Here is a 26,979-nt window from a genome sequence, read left to right as displayed (position 1 = left end):
TGCGTATTATTTTTTAAAAAGGGACGTGGTGGCTTAGCGGGTAAGACGCTGAGTTTGTCGATCGAAAGGTCGGCAGTTCAGCGGTTCGAATCCCTAGTGCTGCATAACTGGGTGAGCTCCCGTGACTTGTCCCAGCTTCTGCCAACCTAGCAGTTCGAAAGCAGGTAAAAAATGCAAGTAGAAAAAATAGGGACCACCTTTGGTGGGAAAGTAACGGCGTTCCGTGCGCCTTTGGCGTTGAGTCATGCCTGCCACATGACCACGGAGACGTCTTCGGATGAGCACCGCCCCCTAGAGTCGGGAATGACTAGCACATATCTGCGAGGGGAACCTTTATCTTTACCTTATTAATATTTTTAATTCTATTTTTGTTACAATTCCCCTTTCCTTTTTTTGAAGTGTGGGCATTTAGCCTGTTTAACTGAGGAGAACAGTTTCCCTTGGTCTCCGTACCAGATGGCTGGAGTGGGTGTCTGGCATGGCGAACTCTTTGCATGGGCAGCTCTGGAACAGATTTTTCTCAATTAGGAAAGAAAAAAAAAATCAGATTTTTGTGAGACGCTTGGTATGAAAGGGGGGAAAAATGCCATACTGTTTCCTCTCACTTCCTTTCACCTGAAAGCTTAAGAACAAGGCCCCATGCTTGCTGGAGAAAAGGAAGAAATTTACTTTGAAAGGAATGCTTGAAAGGTTGAAAGAGCCAGAACAGCAAATATTTTAAAGAGTCTAAGAAGAAAAAGAATGGGAAAGAAACATGTGAAGGGGGAGGGAGGGAGGGAGGAAGGAAGGAAAGAAGGAAAGGAAGGAAAGAAAGAAGGAAGGAAGGAAGGAAGGAAAGGGGGAAGGAAGGAAGGAATGCTATTGGTTAAAGGTTGGCAGTTTCCCTTTAAAAGGGGCTGTTAGCCGGAAACTGGATGTTGGTTTATACTGAGTATAATAAAAAACATTGCTGCTGGAAGTTTGGCTCCTCGCCTGTGTTTCGACCCACACATTCCAGAAATAGAATAAAATAGAATAGAATAGAATAGAATAGAATAGAATAGAATAGGGCCTCTGGTGGCTCAGCAGACTAAGTCTGTCTGTTATTAACACAGCTGCTTGCTATTACTGCAAGTTCAAGTCCCACCAGGCCCAAGGTTGACTCAGCCTTCCATCCTTTATAAGGTAGGTAAAATGAGGACCCAGATTGTTGGGGGCAATAAAAGTTGACTTTGTATATAATATACAAATGGATGAAGACTATTGCTTAACATAGTGTAAGCCGCCCTGAGTCTTCGGAGAAGGGCGGGATATAAATTCAAATTTTAAAAATTTTTTTTTAAAAAAAGGAAGGAATCTACCATTTTTATCTATCCATCCTTTAATGAGAGAAGGACTAGGGGAGACATGATAGCAGTCTTCCAATATCTCAGGGGCTGCCACAAAGAAGAGGGAGTCAAGCTATTCTCCAAAGCACCTGAAGGCAGAACAAGAAGCAATGGGTGGAAACTAATCGAGGAAGGAAGGAAGGAAGGAAGGAAGGAAGGAAGGAAGGAAGGAAGGAAGGAAGGAAGGAAGGAAAAAAAGAAGGAAGAAAGGAATCTACCATTTTTATCTATCCATAGTTTAATGAAAAGAAGGATTAAGAGAGACATGATAGCAGTCTTCCAATATCTCAGGGGTTGCCCCAAAGAAGAGGGAGTCAAGCTATTCTCCAAAGCACCTGAGGGTAGAGCAAGAAGCAATGGGTGGAAACTGATCAAGGAAAGAAGCAACTTAGAACTAAGGAGAAATTTCCTAACAGTGAGGGCAATCAATCAGTGGAATGGTTTTCCTTCAGAAGTTGTGGATGCTCCACAGTGGTGAAATCCAATTTTTTTTACTACCAGTTCTGTGGGTATGGCTTGGTGGGCATGGCAGGGCAAGGTTACTGTAAAATAACACTCCAGGTGAAGGATACTGCAAAATCTCCATTCCCACCCCACTCCAGAGGAAGGATACTGCAAATCCCCATTCCCACCCCACCCTATACCAGCCAGAGGTGGTATTTGCCAATTCTCCAAACTACTCAAAATTACTGCTACTGGTTCTCCAGAACTTGTCAGAACCTGCTAGATTTCACCCCTGATGCTCCATCACTGGAAGTTTTTATGAGGAGATTGGACAACCATTCTGAAAGGATGTAGGACTTCCTGCCTGAGCAGGGGGTTGGACTAGAAGACCTCCAAGGCCCCTTCCAAGTCTGTTGTTCTGTTATCAATTGTCAGGTAATTATTCCCCTAGAGTTTGGTGTCTTTAGATAGGTCTTTTAATTTTCAGAATGACACCACCAACTGTGGGAACTCTGTCTCTTTCACACAACAGATTTTTGGAAAAAGGTAGTGAAGTTAATTTGGAACTACCAAACCACCACTGTGCTTACAATTTTTTTTCAGCTTTCCTGCTCACCGTGGTGCTGGGATAATTAGTAAGAAGGGAGTTGATGTGTGCACTGTATTTTATATTCAGTGGAGAGAAAGGGATTGCAAGAGAGTAAGCAAACTCATGGGGAATACACCTCAAAAGGAATATGCTAGAGGCAGCTGTTTGCCTAGCGTGCTAGGGGCTAGAATCCATGATCATACTAGACAAACAGCTGTTTCTTGCTCATTCCTTTCATTACAGTCATAAGTTGAAGACTACCTGCATTTTATAAGTCTTACTTTAGATGTCAAGAATTTCTGGGGGGGGAATGAAGACCCAAAATAATTTAAATCTTACCTTGGCTGAATGTGTCTTAATTGAACCAAGTCAAGGAAGGTAAGCAGTTTTTGGTTTGTTATAGATTGTCCGTCTGCTCCATATTTGTGTTATTTTTATTTGTTCATTATGATATTATTTGCCACCCATTTCATACCAAATGATTCTGGGTGGCTTACCGCATAAAAACATCAAAAACATTTAATGGATCATTAAACGGTTTATGGTTGGAGCGAATTGTATTGAGACAAAATTTTCCTGGATGACAAAATTGTAAAAAGTATCGCACAATGCCTTTCCCCCAGCTGCTCTGGTGTCATAATTAAACATAGAAAATGGCTGCCAGAGCAAAGGGAAGGTTATATTTGTTTAATTTGTGTTGTGGTTTTTCTAAGACAATGATTCTCCACCTTTTCTTCACCATGGGCCCTCTTTAAATACCTTTTATGGCCATGGACTCCCAAGACTTAATTCAAGATTTAAGGCACTAAGGGTAAAGGTGTATGTACTAGTCATTCCTGACTCTAGGGGGCGGTGCTCATCTCCATTTCAAAGCCGAAGAGCCAGCACTGTCCGAAGACGTCTCCGTGATCATGTGGCCGGCATGACTCAACGCCAAAGGCTCACGGAACGCTGTTACCTTCCCACCAAAGGTGGTCCCTATTTTTCTACTTGGATTTTTTACCTGCTTTCGAACTGCTAGGTTGGCAGAAGCTGGGACAAGTAACGGGAGCTCAGCCCGTTACGTGGCACTTGGGGTTCGAAATGCTGAACTGTTGATCTTCCGATCGACAAGCTCAGCGTCTTAGCCACTGAGCCACTATGTCCCTTTTATTTAAAGTTACTAGCCTGCATCAAATATTCACGGGGCCCCCATGATGACATCATCCGATGCCCCCAGGACCCGCCGACCAACAGGTTGAGATCCACCGTTGTCAGGTGATCGTTTCTTTTCCACGTTATGAATTTCTGACTGCATATAATAAAATAAGCTTGTTGAGGACAGAATTGTGTTTAGTAATCATTACTCGGGCCTTGGTCACAATACTTTCCTCTTGCGTTTCCTTTGGTGTGTTAACTATAAAAAAAGGAATGTAATATGGGGCTCGCGGGGTTCTCTCTTCCTTTTTTTCCCGATAGAAAGATCCCACTATCAGGGTACCTTAATAAACTGCTTTTAAATGATCTTCTGAGTCAGTTTTATTTTATTTATTTATTTGTCAAACACAACAATATATATAAGTATAAGCATAAAATAACCATACGAATTGGATACAATCAAAGGGAACATTAGGACAGGAACGGTAGGCACGTTTGTGCTCTTAAGCACGCCCCTTACAGACCTCTTAGGAATGGGGTGAGGTCAATAGTAGATAGTCTTTGGTTAAAGCTTTGGGGATTTTGGGATGAGACTACAGAGTCTGGTAATGCATTTCAGGCATTAACAACTCTGTTACTGAAGTCATATTTTCTGCAATCAAGATTGGAGCGGTTCACTTTAAGTTTAAATCTATTGTGTGCTCGTGTATTGTTGCGATTAAAGCTGAAGTAGCCTTGGACAGGAAGAACGTTGTGGCAGATGATTTTATGAGTTATACTCAGGTCATGCCGAAGGCGGCGGAGTTCTAAGTTTTCTAAACCCAGGATTTCAAGTCTGGTGGCATAAGGTGTATTGTTGCGGTCAGAGGAGTGGAGAACTCTTCTTGTAAAATATTTCTAGATACGTTGCTTATTGGGAAGGTAAACTGAGGCAAGAGCTAGGGCCAGATTTGGCTTTCACAATGGAATCAATTCTTTCCATTAACGGAAAGCTGCTGAAAGAAATATCACATGTTTTTTTGGGGCGGTGGGAGGCGTAACAGTTCCATATAGTCTTACTTTTTTTCTTCCTTGAAGTTGGAAAACAGAGCACTTATTCTTTCTGAAGGCAGAAAGCTCTGACTTGCTCAAAACATGAAAAAGGGTTTTGATTAACTGTATTTCCATAACATCCCCAATATAGTACCGTGTTTCCCTGAAAATAAGACCCTGTCTTATTTTCTTTGAATCCTGAAATAAGCGCTTGGCCTTATTGCATTGCGGTCAAAAACCCGATTGGGTTTATTATCAGAGGATGTCTTATTTTGGGGGAAGCAGGATAGATTAAAGAGCCCCTCTGAGTTTATTTCCTCTCAAGTAAGGATGGTGTTCTGTCCCCCTCGCCTCAGTCCGAGTGATGGCTTAATTAGCTGGCACTATCAGCTCTGACAGCAAACTAGCGAGCGTCTGCCAAGTGACTCTGTTATCTCCCTTGATGCCGATGAGTCAACAAACAGTACTTCAGCTCTAGTTAAGCAGTTGATTTGCCTTCTACGAAGAGGCATAGCAACCCTCACTGCTTTTATCTCCTGTGGCGTGTGGCTCCATGACTCAGCACTTCCTAGGCCTGCCCCACCCCTGCTTCTGTTGTTCCCACCTCTCCTGCCTACAAAACCTAGGGTCCAGCCAGGCCTGATTGCCATCAGCTGGGTCTGGAGGCGTGGCCTGGGGGGAAGAGTCAGGGGACGGAGGCCTCGTTATCTCTTCCACCTGGCCTGCTTCTGGCTCCTGGAGCTGAGCCAGGGAAGCCGGTACTCCCGGGGTAAGTCCTGATGGCCCTTCCTCCTCACTTTCCAAGTCACTTTCTGGCAGGGGGCCCGGCTCGGCGGGCGCAGACACAACAGATGGTTTGTGTCTTGCTCTTGACTTGGCTGCAAACCCCTCTTTTGTTCCGCTCCATAATTCAAAGAAATTGCGCCGAGTTTCCCCATCAATTAAGCCGCAGAGTTAGCAGCTGTCTGACAGTAGACTTCAATAATCACAGCTTGTTCCGTCAAAACTGATCTGAATTATGCTTTCAGTGCATGGTGAAAGAAATCCTGAAGGAACAGAAGGAAAACAAACAATCCCAATCTGTGTTTTTGATGAAATCAGGGCGATGTGGCCTTGTTAGCGTTTGGAAAAACCTGGGGATGTTCATTTGAAGTTCCTTCTCTGCCTGCAGGGAACTCAAAGCCCCACCTTGGCAGCAGAAGTAAGAGAATGCCATATTAAAAAATTACAATATATGAAATTGACTACGATGGCGGAGGACAGGGATGGCTAACCTTTTTCTCATCATGAAAACCCATAATGCAATGTGCCCCCCCTGCGCATGCGCGCACGGCTCCTCCTGCCCTCCACGCATGCGTGCGTGACCCACCCCACTCCTCCTTTTGGGCCTAACAGGTCTCCCTGCAGCCTCCTGGGCCCAAAAACCAGGCGTGGGGGGGACGCTACACCCCGCCCTCCATTTTGGGTTTAGCAGCCCCCCTCCGAAGCCTCCTGGACCCAAAAATCAGCTGGTGGGGACACGCCACACCGCCTGCCCCCTGTTTTGGGCCTAGCAAGCCTCCTCGCAGCCTCCTGGACCCAAAAATGGGCCGTGTAGGGGGGGACACTGCTCCCCCGCGGATGCATGACCCACATGCACCCCGCCCCCCCCCCATGCATCCTGAAAATCAGCTGGCTGGTGGGAGGCATGCATGTGTATGCGTGATAAAGCTGAGCTGGGGACGGCTCGCGTGCCCACAGAGAGGGCTGTGGCACGCGTGCCATAGGTTCACCATCACAGGTGTCGCAACAAATATCCATCTGGTTCAATTCCAAGCTGGGAGAAAGACACTGGAAACACAGAGGCTGATTGGACAGATGGTTTATTGAGGGACAGGACCACGTGGTTTTGAGGTTCTGGGCAGCTGACCAAAATGGAATTGAGAGGGAGGGTGTTTATACCTTCTTTGGGCTTTGTATTTTGAGCTTCCTGTTTCTGTGCCTGTGCAAGAACATCCGTGGTGGTCTTCAGCCAGTTCTATCCGGTTCGGACAAACCAGTAGCAGCGGCTGCGGGAGGCTCCGCCCACCCACCCAGATGTCATCACATACCGTTTTTGACGCTCTGCACAGGTGCAGAAGGTCCTGCGCCTGCGCAGAGGTGTCACACGCTCGCTTCACTCGTGCTCAAGTTTGTGAACCAGTAGTGAAGGTAAGTCAATACCAACATGGTGGGTTTCAAAATTTTTTACTGCCGGTTCTGTGGGTGTGGCTTGGTAGGCATGGCATGGCTTGGTGGGCGTGGCATGGGAAGGATACTGTAAAATCTCCATTCCCACCCCACTCCAGGGGAAGGATACTGTAAAATCTCCATTCCCTCCCCAATCCAGGAGAAGGTTACTGCAAAATCCCCATTTCCTCCCCATCAGCTGGGACTTGGGAGGCAGAGAATAGATGGGGGCGGGGCCAGTCAGAATTTTTACTACCAGTTCTCCAAACTACTCAAAATTTCCACTACCGGTTCTCCAGAACTGGTCAGAACCTGCTGAAACCCATTTCTGAATACCACCGCTGAAAAACATGTATTCTACTGGCTGTTGTCAGATTCCTATGGGGTCATGTAGCGGTCATAGCTGGCTCTATAGGCAAAAGAAGAAAGGGTGTTTATCTGAGCTCTCAGGTTTGGTTGAAGTTTGGACTGCTCTGAGGGGTGATGCAATTTCTATTGTGGCTTAATGGGTTTTGTCCTGGTTTAGCTCTTGGGTGAGGGTATTTGCCTATGAATAGAGCTATCTAGATACTTGTCTTCTTTCAATAAGCTTTTTATCTCTTAAGTCAGTGGTTCTCAACCTTTATAGTGCTGCAACCCCTTTAATACAATTCCCCACGATGTGGCGACCCCTTTAATACAATTCCCCACGATGTGGCGACCCCAACCATAAAATTATTTTTGTTTTGAATTTATCGTGCCTGAAGCCGTATTGGCTAGCGATCTGAACTGCTTGCGATTGCCTTGAGGAAGGAGGCATTAAAGCGGAGACTCCTCCCCTATTAAGTTTATTGCGCCTGAAGCCAGATTAGGCTACCGATTGGGAGTGATTGCAGCTGGCTTGAGAGGGAGACATCAGAGCAAAGATTTATCTCTTTTTTAATTCATCGCGCCTGAAGCCGAATTCGGCTAGCGATTTGAAGAGCCTGCAACTGGCTTGTGGAGTGAACCATTGGAGCGCGATTCTTCGGCTCGCAAGTATACTTCCCATATTTCCGATGGTCTTAGGTGATCCCTTGCAAATTGTTATTCGACCCCCAACGAGCCCGACCCACAGGTTGAGAACCACTGTCTTAAGTGCTGACATCTGCTGTGGGCTATTAAGAAAAAGTGGTGGCTGCTTTCTGCCTCTACAAAAGCATGGTTCTCCATTTCTCATTTAGGGAAATATAATATTCTGCCTTTTTAATATTTCCGAACATATTTCATTCTTCGGGGCAGGGGAGGGGAGCTTCCCACAATGGTCTTAAATTCAAATCCAATCCTTTGTTGTCAATGCAAAATATGTAACTTGCAAAATATCAGACACCTTTCTTGCAAACTGTCATCTTCTAATAACTCATATGCGAATAATTATCCAATGGCATTTGTCGATAAAGGTGCAACAATGAGACTTTTTGCCCGCAGCATGTCATTCATTTTTAAGTAGGGATTAACAACATCCAGGCTGTAGGAAATCTGTGGAATAAATTACAGCAAGAAGATGATGTCAGGTGTCAAAACATAACAAACCAGATCCAGCACTGATTTTAGGGATATGCATGGAACAGAGAAAAAAAAATATTTCACATCTGGGGAAAAAAAGCATACTCTTTTTTTGGAGTTCTGCTGTATCTCGACAAACGGACTAGGGGAGACATGATAGCAGTGTTCCAATATCTCAGGGGCTGCCCCGAAGAAGAGGGAGTCAAGCTATTCTCCAAAGCACCTGAGGGCAAGACAAGAAGCAACAGATGGAAACTCATCAAGGAGAGAAGCAACTTAGAACCAAGGAGAAATTTCCTGACATTTAGAACAATTAATCAGTGGAACAACTTGCCTCCAGAAGTTGTAAATGCTCCAAGACTGGAAGATTTTTTAGAAGTGATTGGATAATCATTTGTCTGAAGTGGCCTAAGGTTTCCTGCCTAAGCAGGGGGTTGGACTAGAAGACCTCCAAGGTCCCCTCCAACTCTGTGATTCTATTCTAAATTGAAACCCACAACATACTCATGGTACTGGATTTTAATGTGAATAAAAAAACAGATCTTACACAGTGAGTAGGACAAAGTAGTGCTCCTTGTCTTTATTGATGCAATGAAGATGATGGAGTTCGCCATAAATTTTTAAAAATAGCCAGTTGTGAGTTGTAAATAGCTAGTGGTAAACATCTGTGTCATCAGCTCCCAAAATTACAGCCTATCTTGTCATCTGATGTAGAGGAAGGAATGGCAGAATCTGGGAGACGGAGTTAAGAGAGGGATCGGTCTAAAATTCCTACCTAGCCACAAGTGGACTAAAGTCTAACCTCCTTTGAATTTCACTGATGTTTATCTAACTCCTAGCAGGTGCTATTAGTTGAGAAGATTCCTACGCATAGGGATAAATAGCAATAAATCAGCTATATTCAATTTTGCAGCTACTAAGATTGTCGGCCCTGCCGGTACAAAAATAGCCAGGGAAATGATTGAAGCCTGGGAAACAGGGCCCTTGTCATTGGACAGGAAAGCTAATTTACCAACAGCTTATCAGGTACTTAGGAGCTGAGAACTTGGCAACACAAGGAAACAACAGCTGACCATCAACACACCAATCAACCAATCGGAAGGCACCACATAAATAAAACACATAGAATAGCCCAAAGCATATATTCCAGTAGAGAGAAGTTCTCTGAAGATGGGCTCCAGGATGAGTCCAAAAGCTCAGAAGACTGAATTTCTAGTCCCAGTGATGGACCCAGATTGGATCTTAATTCGATCTTCACGTCTGGACCTGATCTTTCATGCCTGGCATCTAAAGTACAATGGTCCCTGAGTTAACGTCTCAGTAGAGGCTTTGAACCACATGGAAATAAATCTGATTATGTACAACTGGCCATTCCCTGTAAAGATGAATGTAGTTCTGTATTGTCTCAGACCAGGGGTGAAATGGTCCCGGTTCGGACCGGATCAGGAGATCCGGTAGCGATTGTGGCAGGTGGTTCGGAGAGCCGGTAGGCTCCACCCACCCGCCCGGGTGTCATTACTTCCTGCTTTTAAAAGGTTTTTTAAAAAGGCTCTGACAATTGCACGCCAAAGCTGCGATTGTCAGAGCCTTTTTTTTTTTACCTTTTAAAAGCATTTTTTTCCAACCTATTGCCCAAATAGGTTGTAAAAAAATGCTTTTAAAAGGTAAAAATAGGCTCCGAGGATCACAGCTGTGGCATGTGATCATCAGAGCCTTTTTTTACGGGGGTGGGGGTGGGATGGAAAAATGGGGGAGGGTTCATTTTTGTGAGAAAGAGAGAGAGAGAGAGATGGAGGGAGGGAAGGAGGGAAGGAAGGAAGGAAGGAAGGAAGGAAGGAAGGAAGGAAGGAAGGAAGGACTACAAACCTGGCACTAGACGCAGCTTCAGAGGATAATCCAGGGCTGGAAGGGACCTGGAGTTCATCTAGTCAGAGTGGGAGGATCCTCGCTTCCGGAGATCTGAGAGGCGATGCCAGCAGAAGGAAGGGTGGTGCAGGCCTGGATAAATGCTGAGTCATGGAGCCACACCCCACAGCCTATATAAAGGACCTGCTTTTGGCATTCCAACCTTGAGTCAAGCAAAGTCTCATCTAGTTTGCTGAAGTCACAACTTGGACTCCTGCCTGCCCTGAGAAACCTGGAAGGAATTTGGCAAAGCTGCAGAGGCTTCGTTGCCACGCTTGATAACGGACTTCCTAGACCCGGTCGTCAGAGGGGGAGGGGGACACAACTGCAGCAGGGCATTGTTAGTGAGTTTCTGTCTTTTGATCCCCCAGTCACATGATTACATAGCCACGCCCACCCAGTCACATGACCCACCACCACCAAACCATGCCCTCAGAACCTGTAGGAAAGAAATTTAGATTTCACCACTGTCTCAGACAATCAGGGATGCCCCATCCTTACCAACAGGGGTGGTACTCACTTAGTTTCCCTACCGGTTCACAAATGTGAGCATGCTCACGCCAGTGGTGGGTTGTTAGCGGTAGTGGCAGGAGGCTCTGCCCACCTGCCCGGATGCTTCTGCACATGTGCAGAAACATTGTGCGTGTGCCCATGAGCACGCCTGCACCCGCAAGCAAACAGATAGCGACGGGTTTTGAAACCCGCTCTAGCACACATGCTTTATTCACTCACACACGCTCTGTCCACTCATGCACCCAGCCTTCCGTACATGTGCTTTGCTGATGCATGTGCCTTCCACACATGCACATGGCCCAAAAACGTATCTACATAGGACAGCATAGAGCCGGGTGAATGGGTGGGTGGACAGGCCCACCTGCGATTTCCGCTACCTGTTTGGGTGAAGCAGCTGAATGCTACCTCTGCTTACCAACTTAAAAAGAAACCTTTTATGTTTTACAGGTGGCATATCCCACACACAAGATTGGCAAAGATTAGTAAAAAATATTCTCCAATTTGCTGGAAGTGTGAAATGGAATTAGGAACATATTACCATATGTGGTGGGAATGCCAAAAAAACACAAAACAACTGGCAGCAAATAAGCTGGTTAGAGGAAATGTTAATAATCAAAATCGAGATCAAACCAGAATTTTTCTTATTGGGTATGATGGATGACAAACAAGATAAAAGTGTTACTTATTTAATATTGCACATATTGCAAGACTAACATCTGCCCAAAAGTGGAAGTGCAAAGATGTACCCTCGGAAGAAGACATAATAAATAAAATTTACAACTGCGCAGAGATGGATAGACTTACCCTAGATCTTAAAGATAAATGTGAATCAAGGTATTACGAGGTTTGGAATAAATTTTATGACTGGCTTGAGAGGAGGAAGTATGCCAGAAAGTAAAGATAAGGAGTGTCTGGAAATGTATATATCAATGTATATTGTATATTGTAATTATGAGGGTAGAATAGTTATATTAAATATGTATAGAGTTGTAATAGAATAGAATAGAATTTTATTGGCCAAGTGTGATTGGACACACAAGGAATTTGTCTTGGTGCATATGCTCTCAGTGTACATAAAAGAAAAGATACGTTCATCAAGGTACAACATTTACAACACAATTGATGGTCAATATATCAATATAAATCATAAGGATTGCCAGCAACAAGTTATAGTCATACAGTCATAAGTGGAAAGAGATTGGTGATGGGAACTATGAAACGATTAATAGTAGTGCAGATTCAGTAAATAGTCTGACAGTGTTGAGGGAATTATTTGTTTAGCAGAGTGATGGCCTTCGGGAAAAAACTGTTCTTGTGTCTAGTTGTTCTGGTGTGCAGTGCTCTATAGCATCGTTTTGAGGGTAGGAGTTGAAACAGTTTATGTCCAGGATGTGAGGGATCTGCAAATATTTTCATGGCCCTCTTCTTGATTCGTGCAGTATACAGGTCCTCAATGGAAGGCAAGTTGTAATAGTAGTAATAACATGGTATATACTTGATATAAATGGAATTAGGAGATATGTAAACCTATATATAAACTGAGAACGTATGACATAGTAAATTTGATTTGACATAGGTGTTAAAAACCAGAAGTGTGGAGCAAAGTCCACTGAATTTGTTTTGTTTTTTTAAAATTCAATAAAAAAAAGAAAGAAAGAAACCTTTGAATAGATATAGTTCTTCAAGGGCCTGTCTTTTAGACCAACTGGAAGCCATCGCTGATTGAAAGCAAATACGGTGAAACTCAGATGCAAATAAACATGTGGATTAAATTGGACGAGGCTCGGATAGGTAAGAACTGATGGAAACGACAGCATCTAAATTTCCAGGTCGTGCTTCTTTTATAGTCAAATAAATATTCGGATGGTTTGTTCCATGAACAATCTAATTATGAACATTTGGTTGCTTCTTCCATGCATAATATCTTTTCACAGATGGGTCCATGAATATCTTTGAAGTAATGGTTCATAAATACCTCTTGTTTCAGAAGAGACCAATAGTAGCTATCTTGTGTAGTGGAGTGGCCGTATTCAGGAGTGGTAATCACTTATTTTCCCTACTGGTTCACAAATGTGAGCGCGCGCCCGCACCCGTCCACATATGCGCCCATCCTTCTGCGCATGCGCCTATCCTTCCGCACATGCACCCGGCCTCCAAATCATGTGTAAATAGGATGGCATGGAGCCAGGCAGTGGTGGGATTCAAATAATTTAACAACCGGTTCTCTGCCCTAATGATTTCTTCCAACAACCAGGTTCACCTAACTGCTCAGGAAGTTAACAACCAGTTCTCTCGAAATAGTGCAAACTGGCTGAATCCCACCAGTGAAGCCAGGGCGGGTTGGTGATTTCCGCTACCGGTTCGGGTGAACCGGTTTGAACCGGCTGAATACCAGCTCTAGCTGTATTGTGACCCAATCTGTGTTGCCACACAGTTGTTGCTCTCTCTCCAACATCCATCAAAGACTGTGAAACGCAAAGCTTAAATAGAACAATAATAGGCTATAAACAATAATATAGTTAAAGTGGCCTTTATTACTCTGTTCTCCTTCACTGGTTATCACAAGGTTAGAGTACATTTAAACTAGATTACTATAAGTAGATACTTCAACAAAAAATTCTATTTTTACAGATCAAAATACATACCATATTACATAAGGCAAGAAAATTCTCTCTAACTGTTTACCAAGAAACCAACAGATTTAGATTTGACTTTCAGTTGTTTTAGACAAAATAAACCACCGATAGAATTCAACAGATGTGGTGTTTTTTAAAATGTTAGTTCGGCAGATGAAGGAGGCAATAAAAATTGCGAGTTCTGGCAAGGATAAATACATCTGTTACGAAACTTTTACAGAAACGATGCACAGCAATTTTCACAGCAAACAGACTTTTAAAAACTTCTAAATAGACTTCTAAAAACTTCTAAAAACTCATGACTTTTAAATTTACATCCTCAACATGTTAGCCTTGTGGAGGGCTCCCACACGCTGTTGTGTAATCCTGCGAAAAGATGCAGCTGCTTTAAAGAGGTACTGAGAGGCGTTGCATCCGTGCACCTAAGTGTATTCTAAAGCAGCTTTTCACAACAAATGTGTTGCTCAATACTACCTAGTACAGGTAGTCCTCGACTTATGGCCGCAACTGAATTTAAGTTGCTACGTGAGAGATTTGTCGAGCGAGTTTTGCCCCAATTTATGACTTTTTTTGGCTCAGTGGTTAAGTGAATCACAGCAGTTGCTAAATTAGTAGCATGGTTGTTAAGTGAACTTGGCTTCGTTTTTCAACTTTGCTTGTCAGAAGGTCGCAAGAGGGGATCACACGACCCTGGGACGCTGCAACCGTCATAAATATGAGACAGTTGCCAAGCATCCAAATTTTGAACACGTGACCATGGGGATGCTGCAACAGTCTTACAGCAACACTTACAGTCGTAAGTGTGAAAAACGATCATAAGTCACTTTTTTCAGTACCGTTGTAACTCTGAACAGTCACTAACTGAACTGTTGTAAGTCATGGATTACCTATGCCGTACTGTAGGTTTATCAGATCTTCTGGAATAGATTTGTAAAGGCATAAAAGCAGACGCAAGAGTGGCGCGGTGGTGTAGAGGTGGAGCTCTCGCCTCCCAATCAGGAAGCTGTGAGTTCGATCCTAGGTAGAGGCAGATATTTCTCTCTCTGGGCACAATGAGAATGTATCTGCTGAATATAACTCCACACTGGCGACATGAAGGGCATCCGGCCAGTAAACACTCCGCTCCATTCAGTTGCCCAGACTCCACCGCGCAAGGGATTATGGGGTCATAAAAAAGAGATGATTAAAGCAGATGCAAACACTCCTTTTTTGATACTTAATAAAATACGCTTGGAATCCATTAATAGAAAAAAGAGAAACAATTTAAAGAATTTAAAAGTCACAGAAGCAGGACCAAGCTGGGGAATGAGGAAAAAGTGACAAACGACTGTAACCACTTTATATATCTTTACTGTTACAAATAAAGCATTTAAACATTAACTGTTTTCTTGGGCATGAAATCAGACAAGGTGATTATATTCTGTTTCATTTTATGAACTGATATTTAGATGTTGTGTTATTTTCCCACCCTCGCGTTGTGTGGCTTTTTGTTTGCCACCTCGGAGGTTCGCTCAAAATTAAAATTCTTCATAAGTCAATCAATCCGCCGACTTTGCCATCCAAGAAGTGGCATTCGGATGCAATTTTCTGGGCTTGAAAATAATAAAAGCACGGGCCTGTTGCAGTGACCCAACCATATTAATCATGGCAGGGATAATTGGGCTGTATTTATAACAAAAATTATATCTGGCATTTCTGGTCTAGAGGATATGACAGACGCCGTGTCTCTTCCATTTGCAAATCCTGCTCAAATAATTTAATTTATTAATATGTCACTCATAAATTATATGCAGTGGTGGGAAGGCAAGATCAGTTCGCCTTGGTGCAGAAATAATTAGTTGGCTGGTTTTGCTTAAAGAGATCGAATTCTTCTTAACGTGGAAATTTCTGAAAGCTACCAAAAACAACGTATCGTATAGATCAGAGGTCTCCAACCTTGGCGACTTTAAGCCTGGCGGACTTCAACTCCCAGAATTCCCCAGCCAGCTTTGCTTTGCTGGCTGGGGGATTCTGGGAGTTGAAGTCCGCCAGGCTTAAAGTCGCCAAGGTTGGAGACCTCTGGTATAGATATAGGAATTATTTTTTTTCTCTCACAAGGTTCTTCCCTGGATTGAAGAGTTATAACAGTTCATTTTGTGACTGTTCAAAGTTGTAACGGCACTGAAAAATCTGACTTATGACCGTTTTTCACACTTACGACCACTGTAGCATCCCCATAGTTATATGATCATTTATTTATTATTTATTTATTTATTTATTTAATCATATTTATATACCAAAATTCAGATGCTTGGCAACTGGTTCCTACTTACGACCGTTTGCTGTGTCCTGAGGTCATGTGATACTTCCCCCTTTTTTAAAAAAAACATGTTTTCTTTTCAGTTTTCTTTTCACACCATACCTATTTTGTGGACAATGTATTGACTGGGTCAAATCTTTTTCGAACAATGCTACCAATAATAATAATAACAATAACTTTATTGTCATTGTACATGTATAGACAATATACTCATACAACAAAATTCACTTAACGCCCAAAGACCAGGTCCAACGCACAAAACAATCCCCAAACACCACAAATCCCCAGCTCCTAAACCAGTGGTAAAATCTGAACCGGTTTAGCTGGCTGCGCATGCATGCTGTGCGCCAAAAATGTGCTGCACACATGCACCATGATTCAATGGTGGGGCTTCGCTAGCAGCGGTGGCTCTTCTGTCCCAAGGACCGGCTCATAGATTTCCACTGCTCTCCTCTCCTCTGCCTTCTGCGCATCCGTGCATCAGGCACTGGACCCAGCTGTTCCTCCTCTTCCTCATCAGCCACCTCCAGACCTGGGGGCTATTGACACTCCATCTGAGGGCTGACGGAAGGCCCAAGCTACATCTCTCTTAACAGCTCCATTCCCTCTTCCCCCTTCGGAGCTCTTGGGTTGCCCTGATGTTGACCCTGACTCCCACGCCTCCTCCTCATTTGATTCGGCTGCTGGAGGGATTGGCGGCCAAGAGGCCACAACACTGTTTTTCACACTTATGACCGTTGCAGGATTCCCCTGATCATGTGATCAAAATTCGGATTGCTTGACTTCTGGCTCATATTTATGACACTCGCAGCAACCCGGGGTCATGTGATCCTCTTTTGCGACCTTGTGACAAGCAAAATCAGCGGAGAAGTTGGATTCGCTTAACAACCGAGTTACGGACTTAACAGTTGCAGCGATTCACTTAACAACTGCGGCAAGAAAGGTTGCAAAATGAGGCAAAACTCTCTTGACACACGTCTCAATTTGTGTGGGCTCAATTTATGCGGTCGTATGTCGATAACTTCACGTGATATTCCTGGTTTGTACATAGCCCTACAGCACTTCCAAAATTTTTGTACACAGCCCAATTAAAAAAAATCAAACGGTTAAAGAAACAAGGATCGAATGGGCAAAAAACTTTGGATACAATATAGAATTGGAGAAATGGGAAAAAATGTGGAGAACAAATATAAAAATGACAATGTCAGCGGCATTCAAGGAAAACCAGTTATTATTATTTATTTATTTATTATTTAATCATATTTATATACCGCCCTATCTCCCTAGGGACTCAGGGCGGTTTACAGGCACTAAAAACAGATAAATAGAATATAAATACAATATAAAACATTTAAAAAACTTATTCTAAAGCCCGTCCAATTAAAAATAGAAATAAAACCCAATTTAAAACCCAAAATTTAAAATCTAGCTCAGTCCTGCACAATTAAATAAGTATGTTTTAAGCCCGCGGCGGAAGGTCCGGAGGTCCGAAAGCTGACGAAGTCCTGGGGGTAGTTCATTCCAGAGGGTGGGAGCCCCCACAGAGAAGGCCCTTCCCCTGGGCGTCGCCAGACGACATTGCCTCGCTGACGGCACCCTGAGGAGACCCTCTCTGTGAGAGCGCATGGGACGGTGGGAGGTATTCGGTCGCAGTAGGCGGTCCCGTAAATAACCCGGCCCAATGCCATGGAGCGCTTTAAAGGTGGTCACCAAAACCTTGAAGCGCACCCGGAAGGCCACAGGAAGCCAGTGCAGTCTGCGCAGGATAGGTGTCATATGGGAGCCACGAGGGGCTCCCTCTATCACCCGCGCAGCTGCATTCTGGATTAACTGTAGCCTCCGGATGCCCCTCAAGGGAAGCCCCATGTAGAGAGCATTGCAGTAATCCAGGCGAGACGTCACGAGTGCGTGAGTAACCGTGGATAGGGCATCCCGGTCCAGAAAGGGGCGCAACTGGCGTACCAGGCGAACCTGGTAGAACGCTCTCCTGGAGACGGCCGTCAAATGCTCTTCTAGAGACAGCCGTTCATCCAGGAGGACGCCTAAGTTGCGGACCCTCTCCATCGGGGCCAATGACTCGCCACCGATGTTCAGCCGCGGATTTAGCTGACTGTACCGGGATGCCGGCATCCACAGCCACTCTGTTGAAAATGTTTTATAGATCAGTGGTCACCAACTGGTGGTCCGTGGACCACTGGTGGCCCGCGAGAAAATTTTGGTGGTCTGCAGAAAAATTATTTGCATTTTTTATATTGCGCTAAATCAGGAGTCCTCAAACTATGGACTCTTTCTCATGGTGGCTGCTTAGCTCCAACAACTGCTACCTGTTGGGGCCGTAAGGAGCCCGAGAGGGCAGGCAAGGAGTCACTGGGAAGAGAGGGGCGAGTAGAGGCTGGCGAGGCGCCCCTTGACATGAATGGCATCGAGTTGGCCATGCCCACCCAGTCACATGTCCACTTAGCCACGCCCACCCAGTCGGGCATTAGGCAGATCATATTAGTGGTCTGCGGTATTGAAAATTATGAATTTAGTGGTCCTTGAGTTCCGAAAGGTTGGTGACCACTGTTATAGATGGCATCTCCCACCAGCAAGGCTTGCTAAGATGTACCCAAACACCTCCACATTATGTTGGAAGTGTAAAAAGATATATGGAACGTATTACCATTTATGGTGGACATGTCCAACAGCGAAAAAAATCTGGGTTAAAATTAAAAAGTGGCCGGAAGAAATAACTGATCAACATATAGACTGGAGACCAGAGACCTTCCTGCTGGGAATACTCAACACGAAATACAGTAAAGAAATAGGATACCTAATTCTACATATAATAACACCTGCCAGAATAGTATACGCACAGAAGTGGAAAAACAAGAATATACCAACGGAGGAGGAAGTGATAAAGAAAATATTGGACTGTGCTAAGATGGACAAATTAACGAAGGAGTTAAAAGAAAAAGAAGAGTCAGAATATTACACAGTATGGAACAAATTGTATAATTGGCTGGAGACTAGAAATAGTAAATGATGAAAAGCTTATATATACATGTATATAAAATGGCAAGGACATGGTGGCTTAGTGGGTAAGATGCTGAGTTTGTCGATCGAAAGGTCGGCAGTTCAGTGGTTCGAATCCCTAGTGCTGCCACGAAACGGGGTGAGCTCCCATTACTTGTCCCAGCTTCTGCCAACCTAGCAGTTCGAAAGCACGTAAAAAAATGCAAGTAGAAAAATAGGGACCACCTTTGGTGGGAAGGGAACAGTGTTCCATGCGCCTTTGGTATTGAGTCATGCTGGCCACTTGACCACAGAGACGTCTTCGGACAGCGCTGGCTCTTCGGCTTTGAAATGGAGATGAGCACCGCCCCCTAGAGTCGGGAACGACTAGCACATAGGTGCGAGGGGAACCTTTACCTTTACCTTATACAAAATGGCAATGCATGAAAGAAAATGAATAGTTAGAAGGATAGATAGGATAGAAGATATATAGAAACAAGGGAGAATGGGACAAAAAAGAAAAGTATAATTAAATGAAACGAGAGGGGGAATAAGGATGTAAATATGAGAAGAATAAGGAAAACGAAGTTGATGTAAAGAAGGAATATATGTTTTATGTCAATGTATGTTATGTATTACTTTTTTTGTTTGTTCTTTTTTGTTAAAAAAATAAAAAAATATTTAAAAAAAATCAGACGGGAAGTTCCCTGTGCGAGATTTCCAAGCTCTGTCTTTGTTCTTTTATCTTCTTTTCAAAAAAAAATAAATGTATCTCTTGATCAAAGAGTGATTCAGTGACCCTCTTGTGGAGATCTCTGAAGCGAACACAAATGAGGATAAAGGAGACCAATTTCTTGTGTGTGTCCAGTCACACTGGGCCAATAAAGAATTCTATTCTATAAGAGCCTCAGAGCGTGCTAACTCTCGTCTTGCACACAATGCCTTCGGTGTACTTGTGCACTGAGATGTCACACGCGGGGAGGGAGAGGGAATGCTGTGTCGCGCAAATAATTTTAGCGACAACGCCAAAAAAGTTTCTTAGAACCGGAACAGAAGATAATCCAGCCTCATTCGGGAATAAAAATGACGTATACAGCTCGTTTTTATTCCAGAATATATGCTGGTTACAATCCAGTATATAACTCCTAGGTTCTTGTTGATATACAATTTACAACCTCGATTTGCAACCTTTCGTTTAGAGCAGTGATGGCTAACATTTTTGCTGCCGTGTGCCAAAAGCGGGAGGGGGGAGCATGGGGGGGACGTGTGTGCGTGTGTCCACACCCGTAATTCAATGCCTCCCACGCCCCGCCCTGCTCTGCAGGCACGCGCTCCCCCCGCTTTTGGCACACGACGGCAAAAAGGTTACTAATGGGCCTGGTAGGTCCGTTTTTCACCCTCCGCAGACTCCAGAGGCTTTCTTGGAGCCTGGGGAGGGTGAAAAAGGCCTTCCCCACCCACCAGAAGGTCCTCCGGAGGCCAGAAAAAGCCGGTTTCCCAACTTCTGGTGGGCCTATTTTTTGCTCTCCCCAGGCTCCAGAGGCTTTCTTGGAGCCTGGGGAGGGTGAAAATGGCCTTCCCCACCCCCCGGAGGTCCTCAGGAGGCCGGAAATGGCCTGTTTCCCAACTTCCGGTGGGTCCGGAAGGCCTGAAAATCAGCTGGTCGGCACGCATGTGCGCGCTGGAGCTGAGCTAGGGCAACGCTCATGTACCCACAGATATGGCTCCGCATGCCACCTGTGGGACACGTGCCATAGGTTTGCCATCGTGGTTTTAGAGACTGTTCAAAGTTACAACAGCACTGAAAAAAGTGACTTACGACCGTTCTTCACACTTACGACCATTGCAGTATTCCTCAGGGTCACGTGATCAAAATTCAGACGCTTGGCAATTGACTCATAGTTACGATGGCTGCAGTGTCCCGGGGGTGGTGGTGGTCATACGACCCCTTTTTGAGACCTTCGGACAAGCAATGAGAAAGTCAAATTCACTTAACAACCGTGTTACTAATTTAAGAACGGCGGTGCTTCGCTGAACAACGGTGGCAAGAAAGGTCGTAAAATGGAGCAAAATTCTCGTAACAAATTGAGCAACATAAATTTGAGGCTCAATTGTGGTCGTAAGTGGAGAACTTACCTGTATTCTGATACAAGCTACGCATAACTGAAACCTCACAATGGTGTCGGTCTCACAATGGTGACATGCAGGGATGGGGCTGCTGGGGGTTCGCGGGGGTTCGGAGAACCTCTAGCTAAGATTCTGTGCAGTTCTGAGAATCCCCAAATCCCACTCCTGACTGGCCCCACCCAACCCACCCTTCCCAGGAGTCCCCACGTGGCCCGTTTTGGGTGCAGGGTGTGTGCGGAGGCTCGGGGAGGGCGAAAAATGGGCCTACCGAAAGTTCAGGAAAAAACAGGCCTGTTTCCGGCCTCCGGAGGGCCTCTGGAGCCTGGGGAGGCAGTTTTCACCCTCCCAGAGGCTCAAGGAAAGCCTCCGGAGCCCGGGGAGGGCAAAAAAGCCCCTCCCCCACCCACCATTGTGCAGGAGGCTGACTAGGCCACACCCACCATGGCCACGCCCACCCAGCAACTAGGCAGAGAACCCCTTGCCAAAATTTTTGAAGCCCACCCCTGGTGACGTGTCCAGCCTACGACTTTCAATGGTACTTTAAATACTGTAATTAATTGAGTGGTTATTTTTTTTTTTTAAAGTTCCTTAAAGCTCCCCGAGGAATCTTGTATTTTTATGTTCAGGTATTCGATGCTTTGTTCTCAATAGAAACAGGGAAAAACGACCTGCTTGATTTTTCCTTATCCAGGTTGTCTCCGCAATCATGGAGGGAAACGGAAGCTGCGTTCTCTCTTTTGCGATTCTATCTTTGATGGCATCAGAGAGAATGTTAATCCGTTTTACTCTCTGCATCTGGACTCGGGGGGCTTTATCGTTCTAAGTCTTCGTACACAACCCCTTTTTCCGGTTCCTTTTCTTGCCCTTTCCATAATTGAGGCGTAGGTTGTATTTTGATCCGAAACGGTCTGTCCATGACTCAACCAACCTTTTGAGTCTGTAGGGCAATCTCGGGAGGTCAAGATAATATTCTGCGAAGGATGTGCTCATCCTTGGCTCGTCTTGAATTCTCATTTCATTCCTGAGCCTATCTCATTTTCTTTCCTCGAAATGCCTACATCCCCCCGGTGTTTCTGTAAAAAGCAAACTAATCTTTGGAAGGGCCCTTTCCTTTCCTTTCCTTTCCTTTCCTTTCCTTTCCTTTCCTTTCCCCTCCTCTCCTCTCCTCCCCTCTCCTCCCCTTCCCACATTTTCCTTTCCTTTCATCTCCTCTCCTCCCCTCCCCTTCTCTCCCCTTCCCTTCCCACATTTTCCTTTCCTTTCCTTCTTTCATTCCCTTCCCCTCCTCCCTCCTTCTTTCCCTTCCTCTCCCTCCTTCCCTTACCTCTCCTTCTTTCCTTCCTTCCATTCCCTCCCACTTCCCTCCCTCCCCTCCGCTCCCTTCCCTTCCTCTTCTTCTCCTCCCTCCCTCTTCTTCCTCCTTCTTTCCTTCCTCTCCTTCCTCCCTTCCCTTCCTCTCCTCTTTCCTTCTTCCTTTTCCTTTCCTCCCTCCCTCCTTTTCCTTCCTCTCCTCCTTTTCCTTCCCTCCCTCCCTTCCCTCCTCCCTCTCCTTCTTCCCTTCCTCCTTATTTCCTTCCTCTCCCCTCCCTTCCTTCCCTCCTTCTCCTTCTTTCCCTTCTTCCTTCTTCCCCTTCCTCTCCCCTCCTTTTCCTCCCCTCCCCTCCCTTCCCCTCCTTCTTTTTTCTTCCCCTCACCCTTTGCAATTGGGAGATTCCCTTTCATGGGACCTGTTCAAAGCCAAGAGCAGAGGGTCATTTGTCTGTGTAAAGTTTTAATTCCAATTTAAGCCGACAGCCTCTTCCAACTCTACAGTCCTATGAAACTGAAGGGACATAATAATAATAATAATAGGAATAGGTAGAATTAGTGGGACATAATAGTAGCGTCAGCAGAATTGGTTTGACTTGCTGTTTTGCTTCTGTAAGAATTGCTTTGCTAAGCATTGGAATTGCCTCTGGCATTTGCTTTCTACCAGTGATCTAACTTCTGGTATCTTGTTTTTTCGTACAACTCCATGCCTGGTGGATATCTCAAGAAGCAGGGTATGTCATGATTTGGCGGGGTTACATCGTGCAAAGACCTGTGTTGCTAAGAACCCAGCCACTCTGTTGCTAAGCACTCAACTCCCCTGATCCTTGCCACACTTCGAAAGGAAGGGATGGGGCAGGGGGCCAGAACTGGGTACTAAGCTGATATCTCTGAAGGTATAAAAGAACGGCATACCTTCCCCACGGTGTAGCCTTTCACTGCATGCTCTTCGTCTGTATGTAGTGGTATGATCTACCCAGCTCTTCTTTGTACAAATTAAAGCTGATATTTTCCCAAGCCTCTTCTTGAGTCTCTCTCTTTGGCATTGTTGTGGTCCGCCAGCAGCCTGCGGAGCTGGCAACGGAGTCGGACAGCGATGAGGCTGAGGAAAAACATGGGCCAGTCCTGGAGGCTCGGATGAGGGCTCTGTGTTGGAGGCAGAGATGGGGCCAGGGCCATCAGGGAGTGATGTGTGGACTCCAGAGCCTCCAGAGGCTGACAGTAGTGAGGCAGAGGAACAGAAGGAGCCTGTTCCTAATGCACGCATGAGAAGAGCTGCCAGAAGGCAAGAGCAGCTCAAGCAAAGAGGACGACTCAGGAGTAGGGCCAAGAGATGATTGGCCCCTCCCATAAGGCTTAAAAGACCAGCAACGGTGTTTGGGCTCTTTGTCGGAAAACAACACTGATAGATGTGCTCCTTGTCTTGCTGCATTTATTTCTTGTCGGCGTCTTCTGCTTTTGAACTTTTGCCAAGAAAAGCCTTTGGCAGTTTGCCTAATGAGACCAAGGTTGGTGATAAGACTGAAGACTTGTGTTATGAAGAATTTGCTTTGATTTAGTTTGGACGATGCTGAGAATGAGTTAATTCTCAGCTGTTCTAATAAAGTCTGTTTTGTTTTGTTTTTAACTGATTGCGTTACCTACTTGGGCCTGGGTCATAACAGCCATTCTGGTGACTCAAGTACATTTTGGGACCTTACAAAACGATCACAGGGGCTTCTACAAGAGAATGTCCCAGCTTGGTAGCTTTTAATGGAATTTTTTTCTTCCTTTTTATTAAAACTCACAAGAGGAGGCCACTAATCATTCCGTGTCATGACTACATTAGTACTTTCATAACTCTGGCTGTGGGGTCCTTATATAGATATTTGATTTGCCCCCCCCCTCCCCCCCCGCACTGCAGGAACAGAACAATTCATCCAAACAGAAGCACCGTTAGGTTTTTATAACGATAGAAAAATGAAAGAAAGTTCCTTTTCTGCTGGTCGGAAAAATTTGTGCTGAAGAGCCAATACCAAGCGTCCTTTTATTATGCGGATTTATTTGATCTTCCTTGCCTTATATTACAACAATGCTGGTCTCCGAAATGCACCCCACTCTCTTTTTGCGCGTATTTGCAGAAAAGCTTTGGTCCCACCACCCAAAAAATCCCCCCCCCTGCTTTTTCGACATTATAACTTTACAGTTGCAAGCCTAATACCTATAACTGCAATAACAATTGTTAATCTTCGGAGGCCTGCTGGTCAGAACAAATATTACCAGCATTAGCTTCATAGGATTTGCATGTTTTAAATCCCGCTGAATGACTGTGCTTTTAGGAAAAGGCACGGAAAATGTCGGAACGGAAACAAAATAGGCTATTGGACATTTCACACTATGATCTGTTACCCACCGGTTAACCAAATAATACCAGGGAATTAGAAAGGAGGAATGATATGCTGTGTAATCCTTCGGAATGCTAACTCATAAGGAAAAGATTAATGGATTTACAGCAACAAGATGGTAAATTGTTTTATTGGGTCTGCTGCAGGTCACTTCTTGGGGGGGCTGCAATCTAATCTGATCATCATCTTCATTTAACGACCCCATAATCTGGGGTTGAAATCTATTTACCTTCTTTACCGGCTTGGAAGTGCGTGCGTGCATCACATGTGCGCCCAGACCTTCTGCGCAAACGCAAAACCTTCTGAACATGTGCAGAAGGTAAAAAACACATTACTTCCTGGTTAAACCAGGAAGTAATAACACCCAGGCGGGTGGGTGGAGCTTCACTCTGCCATCGTTAACATATCGTCAAACTACTGGCTGCGATAGTTACTGGATCACACGATCTGGTCCGTGATCCAGGATGGAGTCTGGGCAACTGAATGGAGCTAACAGAGCGTTGGAATGGCCAGATGCCCTTCCTGTCACCAATGCGGAGTTTTGTTCAGCAGATATATTCTCAGTGTATGAGAGAGAAATATCTGCCTCCACCTAGGATTAAACTCACAGCCTCTGGATTGTCTAATTGTTCTGGTGTGCAGTGCTCTGTAGCGTCGTTTTGAGGGTAGGAGTTGAAACAGTTTATGTCCAGGATGTGAGGGGTCAGTAAATTCAAAATAGACTTACTGGTTAGTTTTGAACATTGCATTAAGATTAAATACTTGTTTTTGGTTTGGAGACTGCATGAATCATGTCAAAGTGACTTAATAATTATGTTTTACGGCTTAGCATATTATGCAATCTCATCATTAGTGATTCATTCTATGTAACCTAGTTAGACCAAAGGTAACTTAGTGTGCTAGGCAAACCTCCAAGTTTTTCTTTCTTAAACTGGGCTTAGCAACCTTGACCTACTACAGTGTGAGGTGTGATCACAACACAATGTCACAACACAACACCTAATAAGCACAAATAAGCATTGCCTTTTTGTGTTGACACCTTCTGCTTACTACTGGAACAGATAAGAGCAGGATTTTACTGTTGAAATATCAGTTAATATGATAGCAAAGTAAGAAGAAGTAAAAAGCTTACATACTGTAGATTGAGTAAAACATAAGAGGTTCCGTATCAGATGACATTTCAAAGCTTGTTCTCACTTAAAAAAAACTTTTTCTCCTTATCATTTAAGATAATATTTGAACACTTAATAGATACACGTGTGTTATACCTAAACAAACACAAACAAATAGAATAACAGAGTTGGAAGGGACCTTGGAGGTCTTCTAGTCCAACCCCCTGCCTAAGCAGGAAACCCTATACCACTTCAGACAAATGGTTATCCAACATCTTCTTAAGAACTTCCAGTATTGGAGCATTCACAACTTCTGGAGGCAAGTTGTTCCACTGGTTAATTGTTCTCACCGTCAGGAAGTGTCTCCTTAGTTCTAGGTTGCTTCTATCCTTGATTAGTTTCCATCCATTGCATCTTGTCCTGCCTTCAGGTGCTTTGGCGAATAGCTTGACTCCCTCTTCTTTGGGGCAGCCCCTGAGATATTGGAACCCTGCTATCATGTCTCCCCTAGTCCTTCTTTTCACCAGACTAGACATACCCAATTCCAGCAACCGTTCTTTATATATGTTTTAGGCTTCAGTCCCCTAATCAACTTTGTTGCTCTTCTCTGCACTCTTTCTAGAGTCTCCACATCATTTTTACATCGTGGCGACCAAAAATGAATGCAGTATTCCAAGTGTGGCCTTACCAAGGCATTATAAAGTTGATCGTTATTTTCAAAGTTAGATGGCGGGGGGGAAGTTCTTTTATAATAGTTGGAGCAACAAATACCTAGCAGTATCATTGTCTCCAAATGAAGTTTACAAGCATAGAAATGTTATTGTTGATCTATTGGGTTAGAGTTCTTTCTTTTATGAGTCATTCTTTCTTTTATGAGTTATTCTTTCTTTTATGAGTTATTGAGATGTATTTTGTGTTGCGGGGGGACTGCACTAAGGGAGGCTCCTCCAATCTCATTGTACTCATGTTGTACATTGACAATAAAGTTTGGAATTGAATTGAATCTCCCTGACAAGATCCGAAAGAATGGAACCACACCACAACAATGACAAGTCGACAACAACAGGCACATGCCCAAAGAAATAAAAAACACCATCAAAACACAATTGAGAGACATCTATTGAGCAGGGGGTTGGACTAGATGATCTCCAAGGACCCTTCCAACTCTGCCCTTCTATGATTCTATATATTTTTTTCCCCAAACTTTTTCCTTGTCCTAATGTTTCTTTTTATTCATATCCATTTACAAATAATAAATTTATAAAATTATTTTAAAAAATTAAATTAAAAAAAATTCTATTCATTTCATGTATTCAAAATTATGTTTACACTTGTATCTGTTATCAAATACATGCTTGACGAATTACAAAAATAAATAAAATAATAACTAAAATAAAATA

The sequence above is a fragment of the Ahaetulla prasina genome, chromosome 7 (assembly GCF_028640845.1).
Source record: "Ahaetulla prasina isolate Xishuangbanna chromosome 7, ASM2864084v1, whole genome shotgun sequence".
Lineage (NCBI taxonomy): Eukaryota > Metazoa > Chordata > Lepidosauria > Squamata > Colubridae > Ahaetulla > Ahaetulla prasina.
The sequence above is the reverse complement of the archived record's forward strand: the minus strand, read 5'-3'. Positions refer to the sequence as shown.